The sequence below is a fragment of the Macaca fascicularis genome, chromosome 3, assembly GCF_037993035.2.
Source record: "Macaca fascicularis isolate 582-1 chromosome 3, T2T-MFA8v1.1".
Taxonomy (NCBI): domain Eukaryota; kingdom Metazoa; phylum Chordata; class Mammalia; order Primates; family Cercopithecidae; genus Macaca; species Macaca fascicularis.
In genome coordinates, this window is record NC_088377.1 from 197,725,360 (window position 1) to 197,744,702 (window position 19,343).

The 19,343-nt window shown below is 46.7% G+C and overlaps 1 long non-coding RNA gene across 1 annotated transcript; it reads right to left on the reverse strand.

The window, feature by feature from the left end:
- Window positions 1-2,000: 2,000 nt before the first annotated feature.
- Window positions 2,001-11,621, reverse strand: LOC135970285 (uncharacterized). The gene is made up of 2 exons (XR_012433136.1): window positions 11,474-11,621; window positions 2,001-2,526 (listed from the first exon to the last, which is right to left on the reverse strand). It is a non-coding gene; the product is annotated as an uncharacterized lncRNA (long non-coding RNA).
- Between the last annotated feature and the right edge of the window lie 7,722 nt (window positions 11,622-19,343).

Below are 19,343 nucleotides of genomic sequence, written 5' to 3' on the forward strand. Positions count from 1 at the left end.
GTTTGCAGTTCCCACAGCAACAGAAACAACATAGTCACAATGGAGCCTCCTGTTTTTCCCAAAGCCTGGCTTTCCTCGTTTCCATGTCTCGTTGTACCTGTGTGTAACAGACTCCTCATGCTTAAGGTCTTCCATATAATGAGCTCAGCAGTTGTGTGTGTGTTTGCACTTTTGCATATGTGCACATTTGTATAAAATCTGCATCCTTGGTTAAGGCCAGAGCTTAATAAGCTATGAACTTGTCATCTCTCCTCTCCATTATCATAACCCCTCACATTCAGTATCTATTTCCTAGATAAAAAATGTACTGACCTAGGCACCATTTATTCAGGACCTAACTAAGGTAGCAGCCAGTCAGATTGATAAACTAATGTGACACCAGCTGAGTAGATGGGGTAATAGACCAGGCAGCACTCCTGGATGTTATAGAACTCTTCTGGAAGCAAAGGCTAAACCTAAATGGCTTTGACCCTTAATTGTGGACAATTATAGACATTATAGGAAGCTGGATGCTTAAAAATCATATTCAGTGAGCAGAGCACTTGGTAACCTCCATATTCCACTGCCTTTGGGAATGCCTGCTCACCCTGACCCACACTAGTTGTTCCTCACCACTTTAATAAAATTTTGCTTTGTTAACCCTAAATAATTTTGCAGTTCATATTACATAGTACTTTTAAGCCTCAGGCATATTTCATATATAGTAGTGTTGTGTAGACAACAAAGATTCTGAAAATAAGAGGATAAAGGAGAGGACTGTGATAGCGCTATTGTACCACAACGGAGAAATCACAAAGCTGCAGCCCATTTCTAAAGCACTTGTGATCAACTCCTGCACATACGAGGCCATAGTTACCCAAATCAGTACTTCAGGACAGCAACCACAGAGAATATTTTCTAAGCATTAATTATAGCTAATGTGTAAATCAAAGGATAAAAGCACTGTCATTAACTTCCCTTTATTTGTTCTTAAAATTCTATCTGCAGTCGCTTTATATTTGAATATCTTCATTCTTTATCAGAGATCATTCACAGGGAGAGAAGGCAATTAATGAACACAATCAACTTTCTTTGCCCACGTTTCCCCGTGTCAGATAAATAACTCTATGTCATCCCTCTGATATCTTCTCCACACGTATAAATCTTAAAGAACCATTCTGGTAACCTCACACTACTCAGACTATTTTGGAATATTCTGCCCAACTCTGGATGCCATATATTAAAAGTGTTGGCAAGCTAGATGACATGGTTTGGATCTGTGTCCTCACCCAAATCTCATGATCTCATGTTGAATTGCAATCCCAAATGCTGGAGGTGGGATCTGGTGGGAGACGATTGGATCATGGGGGTGCGTTCTAATGATTCAGCACTATCCCCCAGTACTGTTCTTGTGGTCGAGTTCTCATGACTGTTTAAGTGTGCAGTACCTCCCCCCGTCTCTCTTCCTCCTGCTCTGGCCATGGAAGAGGTTCTTGCCTCCCCTCTGCCTTCCACCACGAGTGTAAGTTTCCTGAGGCCTCCCCAGAAGCTGAGCAGATGCCAGCATCATGCTTCCTGTACAGCCTGCAGAACCATAAGCCAATTAAGCCTTTTTTTTTTTTTTTTTTTTTTTTTGTAAATTACCTAGTCTCGGGTATTTCTTTATAGCAATGTAAGAACGGACTAATATGCTACAATTCATCCAGAAGAGGGTGATGACAAGGATGCAGTGATAGAAACTGCCACTTAAGGAACTATCAAAAATGAGGACAGAGAAGAGAGGGTTTGGAGAGGACACGATGGCTGTTTTGAAGCACCTGCAGGTCACATGGAACAGGAGGAGCACGTTCAGGTCCCTCAAAGGGAGTGTAGTAGCTAATGGTGCAGACAGACTTTGGGTTCCAACCCTGACTCCAGCCAGTGCTCGCTGCATGGCCTCACGGGGGACCTGGGATCACCTCGCCCAGCTGTGGGCCAACTGCATGAGACAGTCGAGGAAAGTAGTGAGCATGGTTCTTGGCACATGGGAAGGCACTCAATAAATTTTATTGACAAAGTAATCAACAGCAGTTTGGAACTCTGCAAAGAATTCCCTGTGGGGGGAAAAAAAAAATTCCAAACTGAAGTCAGAGGTAACTCTCTTTGCTGACCATGGTGAAATCTGAGGTTGTCCAAAGGCAGTTGGCAAAGAATATCATCCATACCGGTCTGCCAGGGTCCGTAGCACCTCGCTGCACTGCGCCATCGGCTCTCCCGGACCCCCAGCTCCCCGACTCACCCTGCAGATCTTGGGACTTATCAGCCTCCATAAACATGTGAGCTAACTCCTCATCGTAACTCTTGTTCTTTCCTTCTTATTGGTTCTGCTTCTCTAGAAAACCCTGACTGATAGATCCAGGTCTCTCTGGCTCCCCCAATCACACACAGTCCTTCAGACCACAGCTGCAATCTCAGTCCTCTCTAGCTTCCAAGCCTGCTCTTGAAGAGAACAGCTTCCTAATGGTACATCTGTAGGCTGGTACCAGTCTGCAAGGAGATTTTCAGTAGCTTTGGAAAAGAGGAAAAATATTATGATTAATGACAATCTGAGAGTTTTTACTTAAGGTAATTTTTTTTATTCTAATATAATGTCCTCCTACCATTTTGGTGTTGTTTGATTTTTTTTTTTTTTTTGGACGGAGTCTCACTCTGTTGCCCAGGTTGCAGTGCAGTGGTGCTATCTCAGCTCACTGCAAGCTCCGCATCCCAGGTTCATACCATTCTCCTGCCTCAGCCTCCCAAGTAGCTGGAACTACAGGCGCCTGCCACCACACCCAGCTAATTTTTTTTTTTTTTTTTTTTTTTTTTTTTTTGTATTTTTAGTAGAGACGGGGTTTCACCGTGTTAGCCAGGATGGTCTCGATCTCCTGACCTCATGATCTGCCCACCTCGGCCTCCCAAAGTGCTGGGATTACAGGCATGAACCACCATGCCCAGCCCCATTTTAGTTTTATATCTTTTGTGAGATTGTGGTGAGAAAAAAAAACAAATATTATTTTAATCAATGTCTTCACTTAGAAAATGTAAAGTTGGTGACCTGAATGTAGTTTACATTTTTTCTGCAATTTTAATGGTCTATGAAATTCCTAATTCTGGGAAGCCCTGCTCTTAAAAGCATTGAATGTTTATGACCTTGATGGTGGTGATGGTTTCACAGGCGTCTACATAGCCCCAAACTCATCAAGTTGTATACGTTCAGTATGTGCAGCTTTTGACATGTCAATCATATCTCAATAATGTGGTTTAAATATGTATACACATATATATGTGTGTATATACATATGGACCATATATACATATTTAACATATATATGTATATACACATATATACATATATACATACATGTGTAAGTAGAGTCCAGGAGTATCTGTGTGTATATCTGAGTGTGTGCATATATACAAAGCTTGGAACTCCAGTACCTCTGAATACACTTACTTGCTCATTCAACCAGCATTCATTGAGAGTTTACTATGGCTCATACTCTGGCCAAGCCCTGAGGATCCAAACCTTCTCAAAACTATAGACTAGCAGGGCTATAAAGTAAAATTATCCCATGCGTATACATTTGTATACACATATATATACATATATATGTTAAATATGTATCTACAATCCATGTGTATACACACACACACACATATACACACACGGGCCATACCCACCTTATGATTTTTCAACTTTACAATGGCTTTGTTGGGATATAACCCCATCGTAAGTCAAGCAGCATCTAGATCTATGGTTCTACTTAAATTTTTTTGAATTTAAGATGAGTTTATTGGAGTATTAGATGCATTTTGACAAGATATTTTTAGAATGGGTTTGTTGGGGTACGGCACTGTCATAAGTCCAGGAGTATCTGTGTATATATCTGAGTGTGTGCATATGTACAAGGCTTGGAACTCCAGTACCGCTGTATACATGTATTTGCTCATTCAACTAGCATTCATTGAGAGTTTACTAAAGCTTATACTCTGGCCAAGCCCTGAGGATCCAAACCTTCTCAAAGCTGTAGACTAGGAGGGCTATAGATAACGTAAAATCAGCTTCAACACAGTGTCACAGGGTCTATGCTATAGAAAGTGAGGGTGCTACAGAAGTGTGAACGTGGAGCCCCGCCTTGGCTAGGATGGGAAAGGAGGTTACTGAGGGAGAGTTGTACCAGCCAAGATCTGAAGGGCTGGGCAGAAAATAGCCAGAGAAAGTGAGGAGGAAGAAGGAACAACACAGAGAACACCTCGAGGAATCAGAAAGCCAAAAACAAAGTATTTGTATGATTAGAATATGAAGAGTGTGGAGGAGGCAACTGAGGTCTGGGAGGAGAGGAAGGACCAGATGGATAGAAACATAAACAGGAACCAGACCAAGAGGGGTCTGGGCCCTGCATTCAGGACTCAGGATTTCACCAAGGACAGTGGGAAACTACCAAGAGTCTAAACAGGATTAGATCAGGTTTATGGTTGGATCTTCGGTGTGGACAATGGGTTAAAGGTGAACATGGTGAACACAGGGAGACCAGCTGGGAGTAAGCAATCTTGGACAGAGACATCCGGAGCTCAGACCAGGGACAGCAGGGAGCTTTGGGCATGGTCATGGTCATGGACAGAGGATCCCATGTTTCTTTCTAGGCTGCTGGGGTGACAGCCTTGGACAGAAACATCTGGAGCTCAGACCATGGTCAGCGGGGAGTTTGGGCAAGGTCATGGACTGAGGCTCCCACATTTCTTTCTAGGCTGCTGGGGAGACAGTTGCACCATTCATTAAGCCAGGAAGCTTCAGAATGGATGAGTTCATTTGGGGACATGTTTGAGATATTTGTGGGACGTGCAAAATGCAATTTCTCTCCAGAAGACAGGTGGGCCTGAGGCCGAAAAGAGGGACCGAGCATGAGATGAGGACGCAGGAGGCACCAGTACGGAACATACGGCCTGGAAAAGCCAATGCCGAGAGAAGGCCAGAGCCTGGAGAAGCCTGAGGACCACCTGCATGTAGGAAATAGCAAGAATGAGGACCATCTGCATCTAGGAAGTTGCTGGAAAAAAAAGAAGCTCCCATGATGGAGCTCTAGGAGGTGGGGCAGGTGGATCTCAGTGCCTCAGAAAGAGGCAGGAGCCACAAGATTGGTGAGGACAAGAAACACCTTCGGACTGGGAGGCCAGTCCAGGGACTTAGGGGCAGAAGACCCATGACGGGGGACTGAGGAGTGTGTAGGAGCAAGGGATGGCCAGCATGGATAGGCTACTTCAGAAATTTGGTGTAACTGGGAGGAAAGAAATGGAGTTTGGGGTGATGGAAAACCAGGGGTCAGGGAGAGGCATTTTGAGATTGAACTCTTCTGGTCTAGTAAAAAGTGTCAAAAAAGAGAGAAATTTTGCAGAGGCGTCCATAAGGGAAGGTCACTGCCAAGGCAGGTGGCCAAGCTACCCCTGGTAGGAGGGAAGGAGGACAGGTCAGGAGGATGCCAGGGAGGGGTCAGGTGCCACTGCCTGATGTCTGTTCACTCTGGAGGGAGGCAAGGTCATCTTATGAGGCTGCACAGAGGAGAGGCTGTGTGGAGGAGGCAGGCAGGTGAAACGTTCGAGGCTGGTGTAGAAGGTGAGGCATCCCTGAGGGCAACAGAAGAGGCAGTGCCATGTTTCTGCGTCACACTGAGAGAAATGGCAGCCCCCACCTTGTGACGACTTTCTGGGTAGTACTTCCCCAAGCCCTCCTTGACATCACGTTTTACCTTCTCTCCCCAGTGTCTTGAGAGTGAGACCAGGTCCTTACCAATTGAATCTCAACATTTTGTGTGTCCCAAAATACCCACACAGCGCCGGACACATCACCATGACAGGAAAGCCTCCATCGAGATTGGCTGGTGTGACTTCGGCGCCTTTGCTCCCAGAGGCCCAGCCCCCACCCCACAGCCTCACAACCACCCATTCTCCCCACTAAGGAGCAGCAATTCCTTTAACTCACTTACGCGGCTCACAACGTGGCAGAGAAGTGACAGCTCACGTGCACACAAAGAAACGCAGAGTCAGTCATTCGAGCATGGCAGAGCAAGGTACCCAAAGGGAGTTCGTGGACTAGACCCATTCTTTGTCAGGAATCCGAAAGTGAGAATTGATGGTATATTAATAAATAAGTAATTAATAATATAATTAATAATAATATTCCTGACATTTTTTGTCAGGAATGTGAAAGTGAGCAATTGATGGTATATTAATAAATAAGTAATTAAAATATAATATAATTAATAATATTCCTGACATTCTTTGTCAGGAATGTGAAAGTGAGAATTGATGGTATATTAATAAATAAGTATAATACAATTATTAGTTAATATAATACATAACTATTAATGTATGTGTTAGGGATTATATTAACTAATAATTAATTGTATTATAGTTATTGATACATTAATTTTATTATTAATCATTACATTATTTTTAATAAATACATAAATTTATATATTGATAATATAATTGTATTATGTTATTAATAATTAATTAATTGATAATGTGGCCAGCATGCCAGCTTGTCCCTGAGCTCTTCAGAGTTCTGTCCTGCGGGCTGATCCCAAATTGTCCTTTAATCCAGACCCATCCCTCTCACCTACCTCTACAAAAGGGCTCAAATCACCAGGTTATTATTAGTTAGCTGATCAATAATCCATGGCGGCAGAGGAATCCCCAGAAAACCCTGCCTGTCTAGACCATCGTCCCCTTCACACTAGGAAAGTTTGGTTGTGCAAGCAAGACCCTCAGAACCCACAGACAGTAAAATCACAGCCCTTCTCCCATCGACCCTGCAGTGAGTCAGACGTCACCACCACCTGCTCTCACAGGCGAAGGAACTGTCGAGACTGAGGCCTGAAAGAGAGAGAGCTTTCCTACAGGTTGCTGGCAAATTCTAGCAGATCCGAAGTTGTAAGCCTGGGCTTTTTAATTCCCAGCCAGTTCTTTCCACTGCATTCATCCCAATCATTCAATTTTGAGCAGATAGTGTAAGAAAATCTTGAGTTTGGGTGGCCCAAGCCAAGATCAGAACACAGCCTGCCTTGTTCTCCCAGCTCCTGTTTCGTGTCCCAGAGCTGGGGGCAACCCTTAAGTCCTTTCCTCTGACTGGGCCTGGAATCCCCCAGAGCTGAGCATCTCCCATCTTTATTTTTCTTACATGGTGTCAAAGTCAAGTTACGCTGAGCATTGAAATTGGTGTCTTCTGCCTCAGAGATAAAAATAGTTGGTGAAGCTTAAAGAAGTTCTGCCCCAGTTTATTTAAGGCATAATCTCAAATATCCCTTTGTCCTAATTATCATGCTATCCCCCGAAGGCAAGGAGCACAGAGAAAATCGGAGAGCGGCGCCAGGTTTTATTTTTGATCTTCAATTCGACTCTGTCAAATATTTACAAATCCCCTCAGAGCGGGAGTCCACTGGGCAAGTGTCTTTGGGTTCACCAAGTAGGGGAAAAAATTAAAAGGAAATGAAGCCAGGGCAGAATTTCTAAGGAGTAGGAAGCCTTCATTCCAAAGCTGTTCGGTGATGGTTGATGGTTTTAATGCACTGACAGGTGCTCAGCCTTTTTCACCATCTCCCTAACCTTGAACCAGGAACTGAGAGCACTTCACAGGCCACTCCATCCACGTCGCGGTTCAGCCAGGGCCAGCGGAGTCAGCTGTTTCCACGTTAGTCCTGTCCCTGGTAAGACTGTCCTAACACTGGGGTTCTATCACAAAGCAAATACCATGGAAATCTGAATTTATGATGATGAGTGTATATATTTTTATGAAAAAAAATGCTTAGGCAAACATTTTCTTTTAGGATGCTGGATTGAGCCATAAACCCAGCCTAAGGTACACCTTTGGGCCTCTGAGTGAAGTACCTGATTCCATTAAGAGTAGAAAGATCCTTCAAAAACAGCTGTGGAACAAACAAACAAATACAACCTGCAAACAGCAGTTCTGAAACAGATAGATGCTCCCTCATCAACCACTTCTCAATTCCTGCAGCCCTATGCCTATCAACACAGATGTCTTAGAGTCTCTGGGACCTCGTTCTATAGGAGACTTGTCTTCATTTTAGAGTCTGAAATTAGCGTTTCTCCCTTCAAACTCCCCCACTTTAAATTAACATGAAAACGCTAACCCTTAATAGAAGAGCCACTCAATTATCATCCGGGCAATGGATGGGTGTGAATTCATTTACTCTACCAATATTTACTGGGCCTTCGATATGGAGAAGGCCCATGCCAGGCACTGAGAGATGCTGTTACACTATGAAATGTTCTAACAATGAAATGTTTCTGTGTCTAGAATGGTTTGTAACTAACTCAAAGTGCTCTGTGCAAAGGATCCCTGCAGTGAGCGGCGTGCTGGACACAAAGAGTTTCATCACTTACTGTAAATCACATAAACAAATAAAAACATTATTTAAATGAGGGCCCTTTACTTACAGAAACCCTATTGCAGTTATTTTCTTTCAAGATCTAATTAGATTTAAAGCTTCATTTGGAAAACAGAAGATGAAAATGAACCTCTTATCCTAAGGGCATCTGGATGAGAATCAAATGCATACGTGACTTTTTTTTTTTTTTTTATCATACAGCAAATTTGCCCAGGTCATAACCAAACAAAAGAACTCTGTTCTATGAGTGTAGTAAGAAGGAAGAAAAAATAAACTCAGCCATGTCTTGTGACAGTAGATCCTCATGCTTAGCGTGTTCATGATTGATTCCCTTGTTTTTGACACTGTTTTAGGAAGATTAGCACTGTCTGATTCAATGAGTCCCTGTACATTTGAGATACATAAATTTACGGATTGTAATGAAATTCCCAAAACAAACATACACTATACTTTTAGGAGTCAATATAAAGTATTCTGAGATTGAAAATAAATAGATAAATAAGTTAAACTCATCCTTAAAGATGTACAGTGAGTAACTTGGCCCTTAGTAGCGCCTTTACATATTTGAATGATGGGCTGGATGAGCCCGTGAGACAACTCTGCGGACAACTTTGGAACTTGGCCCACTTGGAAAGTACAAGCCTTTGTCAGAAGCTCATTCTATCAGGCCACAGTATTTGTTACAAAACATACAAATATAACTGCTTTCTGCTTTTAATAACTGTATTTTTTAATGTTCCTAAAACAAAGCATATGAAGAAGAAACATGCTTGTATTATTCATTTTGCCAAAGGATTGTTAAACTTAAAGGAGCTGCAGGAAAGTTCTCTCACACATTAAGCTGCCAGGTGCATTTAAGTGGTGGCCTATAAAGCTGTGACTTTGTGGCTGGGCACGGTGGCTCATGCCTGCAATCCCAGCACTTTGGGAGGCTGAGGCAGGCAGATCGCTTGAGCACAGGAGTTCGTGACCAGCCTGGGTAACATGGCAAATTCCCACTAAAAAAAACAAACAAACAAATACAAAAATCAGCCAAGCGCAGTGGTGCACACCTGTAGTCCCAGCAACTTGAGAGGCTGAGGTGGGAGGACCGCTTGAGCCTGGGAGGCAGAGGCTGCAGTGAGCCGAGATCATGCCACTGCACTCCAGCCTGGGTGACAGAGTGGGACCCTGTCTCAAAAACAAATGAAAAATTAAAAAATAAAGTGGTGCCTTCTTGACCACACTGAGCGGAGACGGATAAGGCACAGAAGTGTACAGTTCAGAGGAGCCACTGCTGAGATATTGGTCAGGAATGACTATCGGGCGACCTCTGGAAAGATGAAGTCTGTGTGAGTGCCCACTGTAGAGATTCTATTCACACTTGCTCTGTGGCCACATCTCCCCAGTCACATCCGTTGGTCCCTGCGGAAGTTGCCTCTTTGCAGTGACACTTTCAGAGATTTCTTGAGGAGTCACTGACTGGTGGACAGTGGCACTTTTAACAAGAAGGAAACACCCTGTGCAGATAATTGAGTCCCAGAGAGAGGAGAAGCAGTGCCTCCCGCATCTGCTCCTGCCTCCAGCCTCCTGGGGCCACTTAGCTCCATCCACTTCCTCCGTCTGAGCTTCCCGGGGCCACCCAGCTGCCGGGTGAAGAAAGCATGTGAGAAGCTGTTCGCTAGTCACAGTGTCCTTCACTGGCTTCTCCAGGTTTCCCCTAACAGGAGTGGGTTTCTCATTCCAATCTGCATGTTGGCGTGCCGAGGCACCTGCGTGTTGGGGTGCCGAGCCACCTGCATGTCGGCATGCTGAGCGACCTACGTGTCGGGGTGCTGAGCCATCTGCATCTTGGGGTGCTGAGCACCTGCATCTTGGGGTGCTGAGCACCTGCATGTTGGGGTGCCAAGCCACCTGCATGTCAGGGTGCTAAGCGCCCACTTGCTTGCCCCTCACTTATGCCCCTTCCTTCTCTGGCCCTGGACTCTCAGCCCATGCCTGGTCACCTGGGTTAGACCTCACAGGGCTCCAATCTGACTCACTTCTGCAGTCACTCCTGTGCCCACGGCTGCTCCCTGGGAATGGATGCAGGGTGGGCTTGGTGCCTGGCCTAGAAGACAAGAGAGGAGGAAGCCCTCTACGGACACCTCCACCCTGCCCCACCAGAGTTAGGGAAGAGGGAAGGAGAACGGGCAGGCTCAGATGGGGCACCAGGTCCCTTAGACGCCCAGGAAGGAAGCCGTCGAACCCCTGGCTCATGGAGCGTCCTCCTCTCCCGGCTTCCCCTAACAGCTGTTTTCCACACTGCCTATGTGATAGCAGGCTTGTTTGGTCATATTTCTGCCTAATTATTTCATGTTCAAAAATCGTTACTGACTAAACGATGAGATCCTTAAGGGTCCCTGGCTCTTGCCCAGTGGAAATGTCAGTGAGGAAATCGACACCGATGCCTCCCAAACCCAGGCTGAGGTCCCAACAGCCCTCCCTTCTAGACCGGCAGGTCCAGCTGCCAGCCCCTCCATGGGTCCTGATGGCTCAACACCCAGGCGGCAATTCCCCTGCACCCCAGCCTCCCTGAGGGTCCTGTCTCAGCACCACCAGCTGCACACACCAAAAACCAGGGCACACGCCTTGACACACTTTCCACTTCATCCCCAAAATCAAATGCAAGCTGCTACCAACATCCCATCGGGCTTTCCCCTGCGCCTGTGCTTTTTCCACACCCCACACATATGCCTTGGCCCTTCTCCCACCCCCATCCAAGACATCGCCGCTTCCCACCTGTAAGTAGCTCCTGTAGGATGGACCACGCTCCGCAGCCCATTCCCACACGACAGCCAGAGTGTCTGATCTGCCACCCATCTGACTGGGTCACTCCTGCACCCGAAACCCTCCCGCGGCTCTCTGTGACCCTCCAAAGAGATTCCAGACCCCTTCTCCTGCTTCTTCATAAGCCCCCACTGACCTCACATCCCATCCCCCAAGGCCGTGATCAGTCCCTCTGGCCTCCTTCCTCCAGCTCGGCAGCATCCTTGCACCCCCAGCTTTTGCATAAACTGCCCCTATTGCTCTTCACTCCCCTCACTTACCTCATTCTTCCTCTTCCAAATGCCACTTCCTCAGCAAAGCCTCTCCCCGCTGTCAACTTCCCTCTGTACACGTTCACGACGCTGCACTTGTCCCCCCTTCATACCCTGTGACAGCTCCACTTCCTGCTGCATGGACTCATGAATACATCTAATAAATAAGTAAATAAATCTAAAAAAAACAAACAAACAACAGAAACCACCGCTGTACACTCCTGCATTACATCAGATCCAATTTACCTGAATCGCAAGAGGTGAATCCCTTCCAAAGGTGGTGTGTGTTTTCTTTTTTTTTTTTTTTTTTTTTTTTGAGACGGAGTCTCGCTCTGTCGCCCAGGCTGGAGTGCAGTGGCCAGATCTCAGCTCACTGCAAGCTCCGCCTCCCAGGTTCGGGCAGGTGGCGTGTTTTCTAACTGGTGTGAAGAAGACCATTGCAAACTCTGGGATTTAGGACTTTTCTACGACAATTTATGACAGTGATGATGAGACTGCACGCTCAGAGGAGCCACAGAGCAGAGCATACACAGACCCTGCAGAGGCACAGCAGGGCCTGGAATTCAGCAGGGGACCAAGGCACCCGGAGTCACACAGTGGGAAGCCATCACAAACCCCAGCCCTAAGGGACGGGGGAAAGAGTGATTACCCAAACCCACGGGCCGCAGGCGGAGAAATAAGACCCCATCCAAACACGGCCTGGCAGGAAAGTAGCCAGGAAATAAGGGCCCAGCCTCTCCCCTTACCTCCTTCTGATCTTACACCAGGGATTCCATTGCCCAAACCCAACTGAAGGCCAGAGCCCTGGAGGGTGGCGTCCGTAGAGACCAGCCTCCCAGGGCCCAGACTGGATGTGGAATGTCAGCATATGGGTCTGAAAGGACAAAGAGGGACTTCCTGGCACACCTGTTCCTTTTGCCAGGTGGACATAAGAGAAAGATGATGGAGAAAGCTCCCACCTCCAAGAGCTGAGGTCTCTCTTCTCTCACACACAAGGCCTTGTTTTGCGTGCGGTTTAGTGAAGCAATAGGTGCTGGCTGGTGGCACAGCTCAGAGACTATGTATCGTATGCAGGTGTCCCGGGAGCATCTGTCCTCCTCGGAACCACAGGAACCTGGTTTAGGAACCACACTCCTGGGTCCACCGCTGCCCTGTCCAGGGAACAGGGCTGACCATGTGGCCCATGCTCATCTTCCCCTTTTTTTCTTATGATACGAAAACTAAAATTGCAGGCATTTTGAGCCCCCTCACAAAATGTGCAGCTTCCAAACTTGTGTGGCCCGTGCTCGTCTTCCCCTTTCTTTCTTATGATACGAAAACTAACACTGGAGGCATTTTGAGCTCCTCACAAAATGTGCAGCTTCCAAACTTGTGTGACATTGGCCAAGCTGCCTTTCTGAGCAAATCAGGTGCGTGAACATCACGGCACAGCAGACAACATCCACAGCTGGCCTCAAACAGTCTCCCTGCTTCACCTCCTCAAGTGCATTAAGACATTTTCGAGCTTGCTTGCAAGTTCCAACCTTAAAATCCTGATTATTTATTTATGCCCTTTTTGTCTAAGAAGTTAAATCCCCAAAGCATCTCAATTTAGATCAAAAGCAGTTTACCAAACTTCACCTGGCGCACCTGTGCCTTGTGATTTGTTAATTACCTGCTTAGCATTTCCAGAGCTGCGAGGCAGAGCCGCAGCCTCGTTGGCTGCAGGGAGAAACCTCTGATACTCGCCTCCTGCAACACAGCCTTCCAGAACGCCTGGGGTGTTCACCGGGTGAAGCTGCTCCACCGGACTAAGCCCCATGCACTTCTGCAAATTGCTTTTATTTTCCAGGGGGAAGGACGCGGCGTGGAGCACACACACACGTGAATGCAGTAAGCTGCTGACATGTTTCTTGGCTACCTGATCAAACTCTGCAATGGTCCTAATCTGTCTTATCAGCAGCGTCCTATCACACGTGAGATCATCAAACAGCAGCGCCCCATTGATTCCCCCAGCGCCTTTGGTTGACAATTTGGCATTAGAATATTAGGAATAACAGTAATTATGGCCTTTACAATTGCTTCAAATGAAAGAGATCATTAAAGCGCACACATGAAAAGATGATCTCATTTCTGAGATAGCTCTGGTCGGTTTTCTTCCTTTTTTTTTTGTTTTTTCTCCTTCTAAGTTCTTAGCAATCATCCCTGCGTTTTCTCTGTAGCTGGGGAAGCAGCAGAGGAATGAAAAAGACAGGGGGGTTTGTGAAGCAGCATGGTGCACTGACGTTTTTTGTCCTTCCTCCCACCACCCCCCCCCCCCCCAGTTTTCTTGTGAAGAAACAGAAAGCATAACCTTTTCTGAACTCAGCACTGCCAGAGAGGGCCAGGAAAGGGTGGCATGTGCCAGCTGCTGGCCTGCCTGGGTCATGTGCATGGAGTTGTTCCTTTTTAAGTTAAGCTCTGGGGAAGCTAAGTGTACTCCATGCTTTGAGGCATCTAGAAAATTAAGATTATAAAATTCACTGGCTTCTGGAAGTAATAATAAAGACGTAGCTCAATGCCTCTCCTCCATAGAGGCGCTCTTATCCTCCGCATAGAAGTGATCACTCCCCCATCGAGCTCCCACTGTATTTTTATCTCTCCATGAAACTTGCCACGTTTTGACTTGCACCCTAATTGTAATTATGTCCCAGCTCATTCGTGATGCTGCAAGTCCCTTTAAAGCCAGATCCTATCGCTGACTCCTCTGTATCCCTCTTCCGCACCCAAACTGACTCTCCCTCGGACCTGCACATAGGCACCACTCACGGCCTGCACTCAGGGCTGCCGCTGAGCCACCTGGTTGACCACCTCTTGCGTGGTTTGTATCTCTTAGCGTCTTTACTCATCTGCAGGATTCGCAACATCTTCCCAATCAGAACTTGTATTTCCAATCTCGCTTCATGTTCTAAAACTCCATCAGAATTTCTTCCCAAATATCCCGCGCTATCCCAGTCTCACCGCAAGATCTTGATGTATTGATTAGAAGAAATGGTACCTTAGAGAGAGCGGGGGGAAATGTATCATAGCAATCACAGTTAAATAAATCCTATCCTTCAGAAAATAATGAAATAAGTAATCTAAAAAAATACAGTGAATAATGAATCGAGATCAACTGACTTCCAGCTGCTACGAAGAAAAACAGGCTCTGGTTCGTTTTCCACAGGAGCGTGAAATGAGTGGAGCTTCTTCATCCACAAAATGTGATCGTTTGGATAATGGCACTCACCCGGCTCTACATGTGCTGAGTGTTCCAGGACCTGGGCATGTCTTCACACTAATACTCATTTATGATTGAAGTTGTGCAAACTGAAAAGATACACGTCTGTTTATTCACATCAATGGTGATAGTTGGACTAATCCCAAAGCAATACGAAACCAAACACAAGCAGTGCTGTGCTGCATGTGGTGGGAGAGAGTCCTTGCATCGGAACACCTGGCTTCAAGTCCCTCCCCAGCTAAAGAGCCCGTGTGTTCGGGCCACTGGCTGCCCTCAGGCCCTCAGGCTCCTCAGGCTCCTCAGGTCATAAACTGAAGGGGCCGGAGTCAGGACTTTTCTGATCCAAACTGTGCCAAAGGGAGTTTTTATCCTTTATAGAAACCCCAGAACTTCCAACAGGTCAAATAAAAACCACAGTAATTTGAAGGTAGAAGCTGCTTGTAACTCTCCTGTGTAGCCTTTTGCTCCTATTTCTTCTACATCTCTCAAGGAGCCACCGAAACGGCGGCCTTTGGGAAGCCTCCACGCAGCACCATTGACCGACAACGTACCAGAGACTCCAGGATCTAACCAAAGGTGGAGAACAGCTATTTGAGTTATAGCCTCTCAGACACACCAAAAGTCAAAGCAACCAAAAATCGTGAAGGAGGAAAGCGTCTGCATTTCCGCTCTTTCTAGAGTGGCCGTGTGAAAACAGCCCGGCCTGCCACGCTCAGCCTCCGAGGCACAGGCTTTGGACGAAGCTGCTTTTGCCAGGAAGGTGCACCCTTCCCAGCTCCATTCCAGTCTAGAATTAAATTGCCTGTGGTTGGTATCAGCACCCAAAGCAAATTATGTGATGGGCCAGAAGGCACAGACCACGTCTCCTCACACCCAGCATCGCCAGGCGCCCCAAACACTGCACTGAATGCCCAGAGTGAGCCTGAGTGAGCCCTGGAGCACACAGAGCCCCGGCCTCCTGCCCTCCTGGCCTGGCATGGAGCCACCCTGTGTTCATCTCCTGAGGCTGCTGTCACAAATGACCGCAAACTTCGTAACTTCAAACAGAAATGCATTTTCTCCTAGTTCTGCAGGACAGAAATCCGGTATCAGAGTTGGTTCCTTCCAAAGGCTCTGGAGAGCGTCCGCTCCATCCCGTCTCCTCCTGGGAGCTGCTGGCAACCCTTGGTGTTCCTTGGGCACAGATGCATCCCTCCAATCCCTTCCTCCACTGTCACGTGCAACGCTCCCTGTGCCCCTGTCTGTGTCATGGGGTCTCGGGCCTCCCTGATTAGTCCAGGATGATCTCATCTCGAGGTCCTTAATTACATCTGCGAAGGCCCTTTTGCCCAAATGAGGTCCCATTCATGGGCTCCAAGTGGACTAATTTTGGGGGGTTGGGGGCATCATTCAGCCCCTTACGCAGCACTCTTCCTCAAGATGCTTAAAATTGTGAAGCCTTTTACTCCTATTTTTGTGTATCTCTCAATGAGCCTAACCAAATGGCAGCCCTTGGGAAGTCTCCAGGCAGGGCCATTGACCAACAAGGTTATCACCAATCCAGTTTTCCTGTAGAGCATGCTGGCCTTGCCTTTCCAAACTCCTGGAAAGCAAGAACAAAAGTTTTTATTAAAAAACATTACCATAGAATGGGCACATATTAGACACTTCATGTTTCATTGAACGGATCGTTTTTGAGTAAACTTTTCTTGTGATAGCCTTTGGTCGTTGCTTTATTTCCCTAAGAATCCATTTTGTGAATTTGGATCACGGATAAGAGAGATGAATGAAGAATAGAGAATATTGTCTTTTCAAACATTCATTCAACAAACTGAGTGCCAGCCATGCATGCAACCTGTGTATAGGGCTGGAAAGAAGGAACTGAACCAAGAGCCCAGTCCCCTCAGAACTCACAGCCCAACTGGGAATTTACTACTGATCCATGTGGTCAGGCAATCATGCACCTGCAAACAGGTAAGGGCACAGAGGAGGAAGCAGCTCGCTCTGGAGTGGGGGAGATGTCTCAGGAACGGGCCGCACTGGGTGGGGAGAGAAGCAAATTCAGAGCCAAAGGAGGAGATTTGGGAATTCTACAGGTTTGGCGTGGGAAATGAAGGAAGGCAAGGCTTAAAGTATGAATGGAAGCTGGTTTGGAAATTATCTCAAATGCTACATTGAACCCCTCCCTGTAGGCATGGGGTGTGATGAAGCCATTGAGCACAACAGTTCCCCGCTTCTGCAGTTGGCAACACCCTCACCCTCGTCCCCACCAGGGTCTCTGACATGGAGGTGAAGGCTGTACAGAGCACCCTCGCCCCTGCCATGGTCTTTGACATGGAGGTACAGGCTGTATAGAGCACCCTCGCCCCTGCCATGGTCTTTGACATGGAGGTGCAGGCTGTACAGAGCACTCCCGCCCCTGCCGGGGCCTTCGACATGGAGGTGCAGGCTGCACAGAACAGCCTCACCCCTGCCAGGGTCTGTGATGTGGAGGTGCAGACTGTATAGAGCACCCTCGCCCCTGCCAGGGCCTCTGACATGGAGGTACAGGCTGTACAGAGCACCCTCGCCCCTGCCATGGTCTTTGACATGGAGGTGCAGGCTGTACAGAGCACCCTCGCCCCTGCCAGGGCCTCTGACATGGAGGTGCAGGCTGAACAGAACAGCCTCACCCCTGCCAGGGTCTGTGATGTGCAGGTGCAGGCTGCACAGAACATCCTAACCACTGCCAGGGTCTCTGACATAGAGGTGCACTACAGAACAGCAGGGGAGGCCATTCACATTGGAATGTGTGAGAATGATGCTCCCAGGCTTATACAGTGTTCAACGATGCAGCCAGATGAGGCTGCCCTGCCCTTCACTCTTTCTTCCCACCTGTCTTAGTTCATTTTCTGTTGCTTATAACAGAATACCTGAAACTGAGTAACTTGGAGTTTATTTCTTACCGTTATGGAGGCTGAGGAGTCCTAGGTCAAGGGGCCACATCTGATGAGGGCCTTGCTGCTGGTGGGAGGTCTCTGCAGAATCCAGAGGTGGTCCAGGGCATCACACAACTTGGGGGCTGAGTGTGCTCGCTCAGGTCTTTCTTCCTCTTCTTACAAAGCCACCAGTTCCCACTCCCAGGTTAACCCATTCATCCATCAACCTATGAACAGACTAATCCATTCCCAAGGGCAGACCCTCATGATGCAATCACCTCTTTAAGGCCCCACCTGTCAATACTGCCACAAGGGGGATTAAATTTCAGCAAAAGTTTTGGAGGGGACGTTCAAACTGTGGCACCACCCCTAACAGTTCTTCATATAAAAAGCAGGGTTTTGCAGTTAGATATTTTGGGACTTGAAACTAGCACCAGTCATGCATTAGAACTAATCAGAATAAAGCTGACAGACTGTCCTAAAAGCTTGCTTGGTAACTCATCCTAGCATTTACAACATATAAATAAGTCATGTCTATTATAGCTGCGCAGAAAGCCCGCAACAAGAGGGCAAATGACAGAGGATAAAAGGTTGCCAAACTGGGAATGTGTCTACCCGGGTATTACTGGAATTATTTTAAGATTTCACTTAAGAAGGGAGCATAAGAACAGATTTATGAAATGGGAAGAAGTTCAAGTTACACGCAGTGGCCTGAGCAGTTGACTTCCTGTCTTTCTGAGCCTCAGGTTGCAACACCTATAAAATGAGACATCAGATGTTGCCTCTCTATTTTATGCAGTGACTGTCAGGATCTTATATGAAAACTCATGGGGAAGCTTAAAGGGAGAGATTCATGTAAAATACAGTTATTGTCAGGGAAAGAGATAAGGGGCACTGACTCTTAGGACTGGGAAGGAAGTAACGCACACCTCCTTTTACAGTCTGAGCTTTCTTCTCCTCCCGGTTTGCATTCCATTCTCTAACACGTTGGGGAGATCATTAAAAAGCAATAATCCTGCACGACAAAATAGAGTCAGCAGAGAGCGGAGAATCTGGCTTATACCTACAGAGAGAAATGGAGGAGGAGGGAGAGAAGACAATCTTAGGAGACTTGGGCCAAAGTATTAGCATGCTGCAAGGGTGCATTAGTGAGTCTGTACGCATTACAACAGCGCTTTCAGCTTACTCAGGCCTGGCAGCTCAATACAAGAAAGAGAGACAATTTGGAATAGGTTCAGAGAAGAACAGAGTAACAACAATATTAAGGGGCTGGTTTCAAGGATTGATTTAGTTCGAAGAAAGATTAAGGACGCTAAGTGTGTACAGCTTTCCTAATCACGGACTAAGTGAAGACAAGACAAACATCATCAGATATTTAAAGAGTAGAAGCAGTGAGGATAGAAAGGGATTATTTCGACGAGATTCTCAATTTATGCAACATGGTGTAAACTGTCATAAAAAGCTCCAGGATGAGGACTTGGCTCATGCAGATGAAGTGGGAAATGGAGTTCAGCTGGAATTAGTTTATGGCGCTGCACTTACTCTCACAGAGAAGTCTCTCTCTCAAGACATTAAGGCTGAAAGCTGAAGTTGATCTTCATTTAGGGGATGGGAGGCTGCATTTACATTAAAATAAACCAGCATCTTGATAGGCCACAAACCGGCACGGATGGGATTCAGGCAAGGACACTGACTGCCCATCCCAGGCTCACCATTTCCCAGTGAGCCACCACGGAGGAGTATA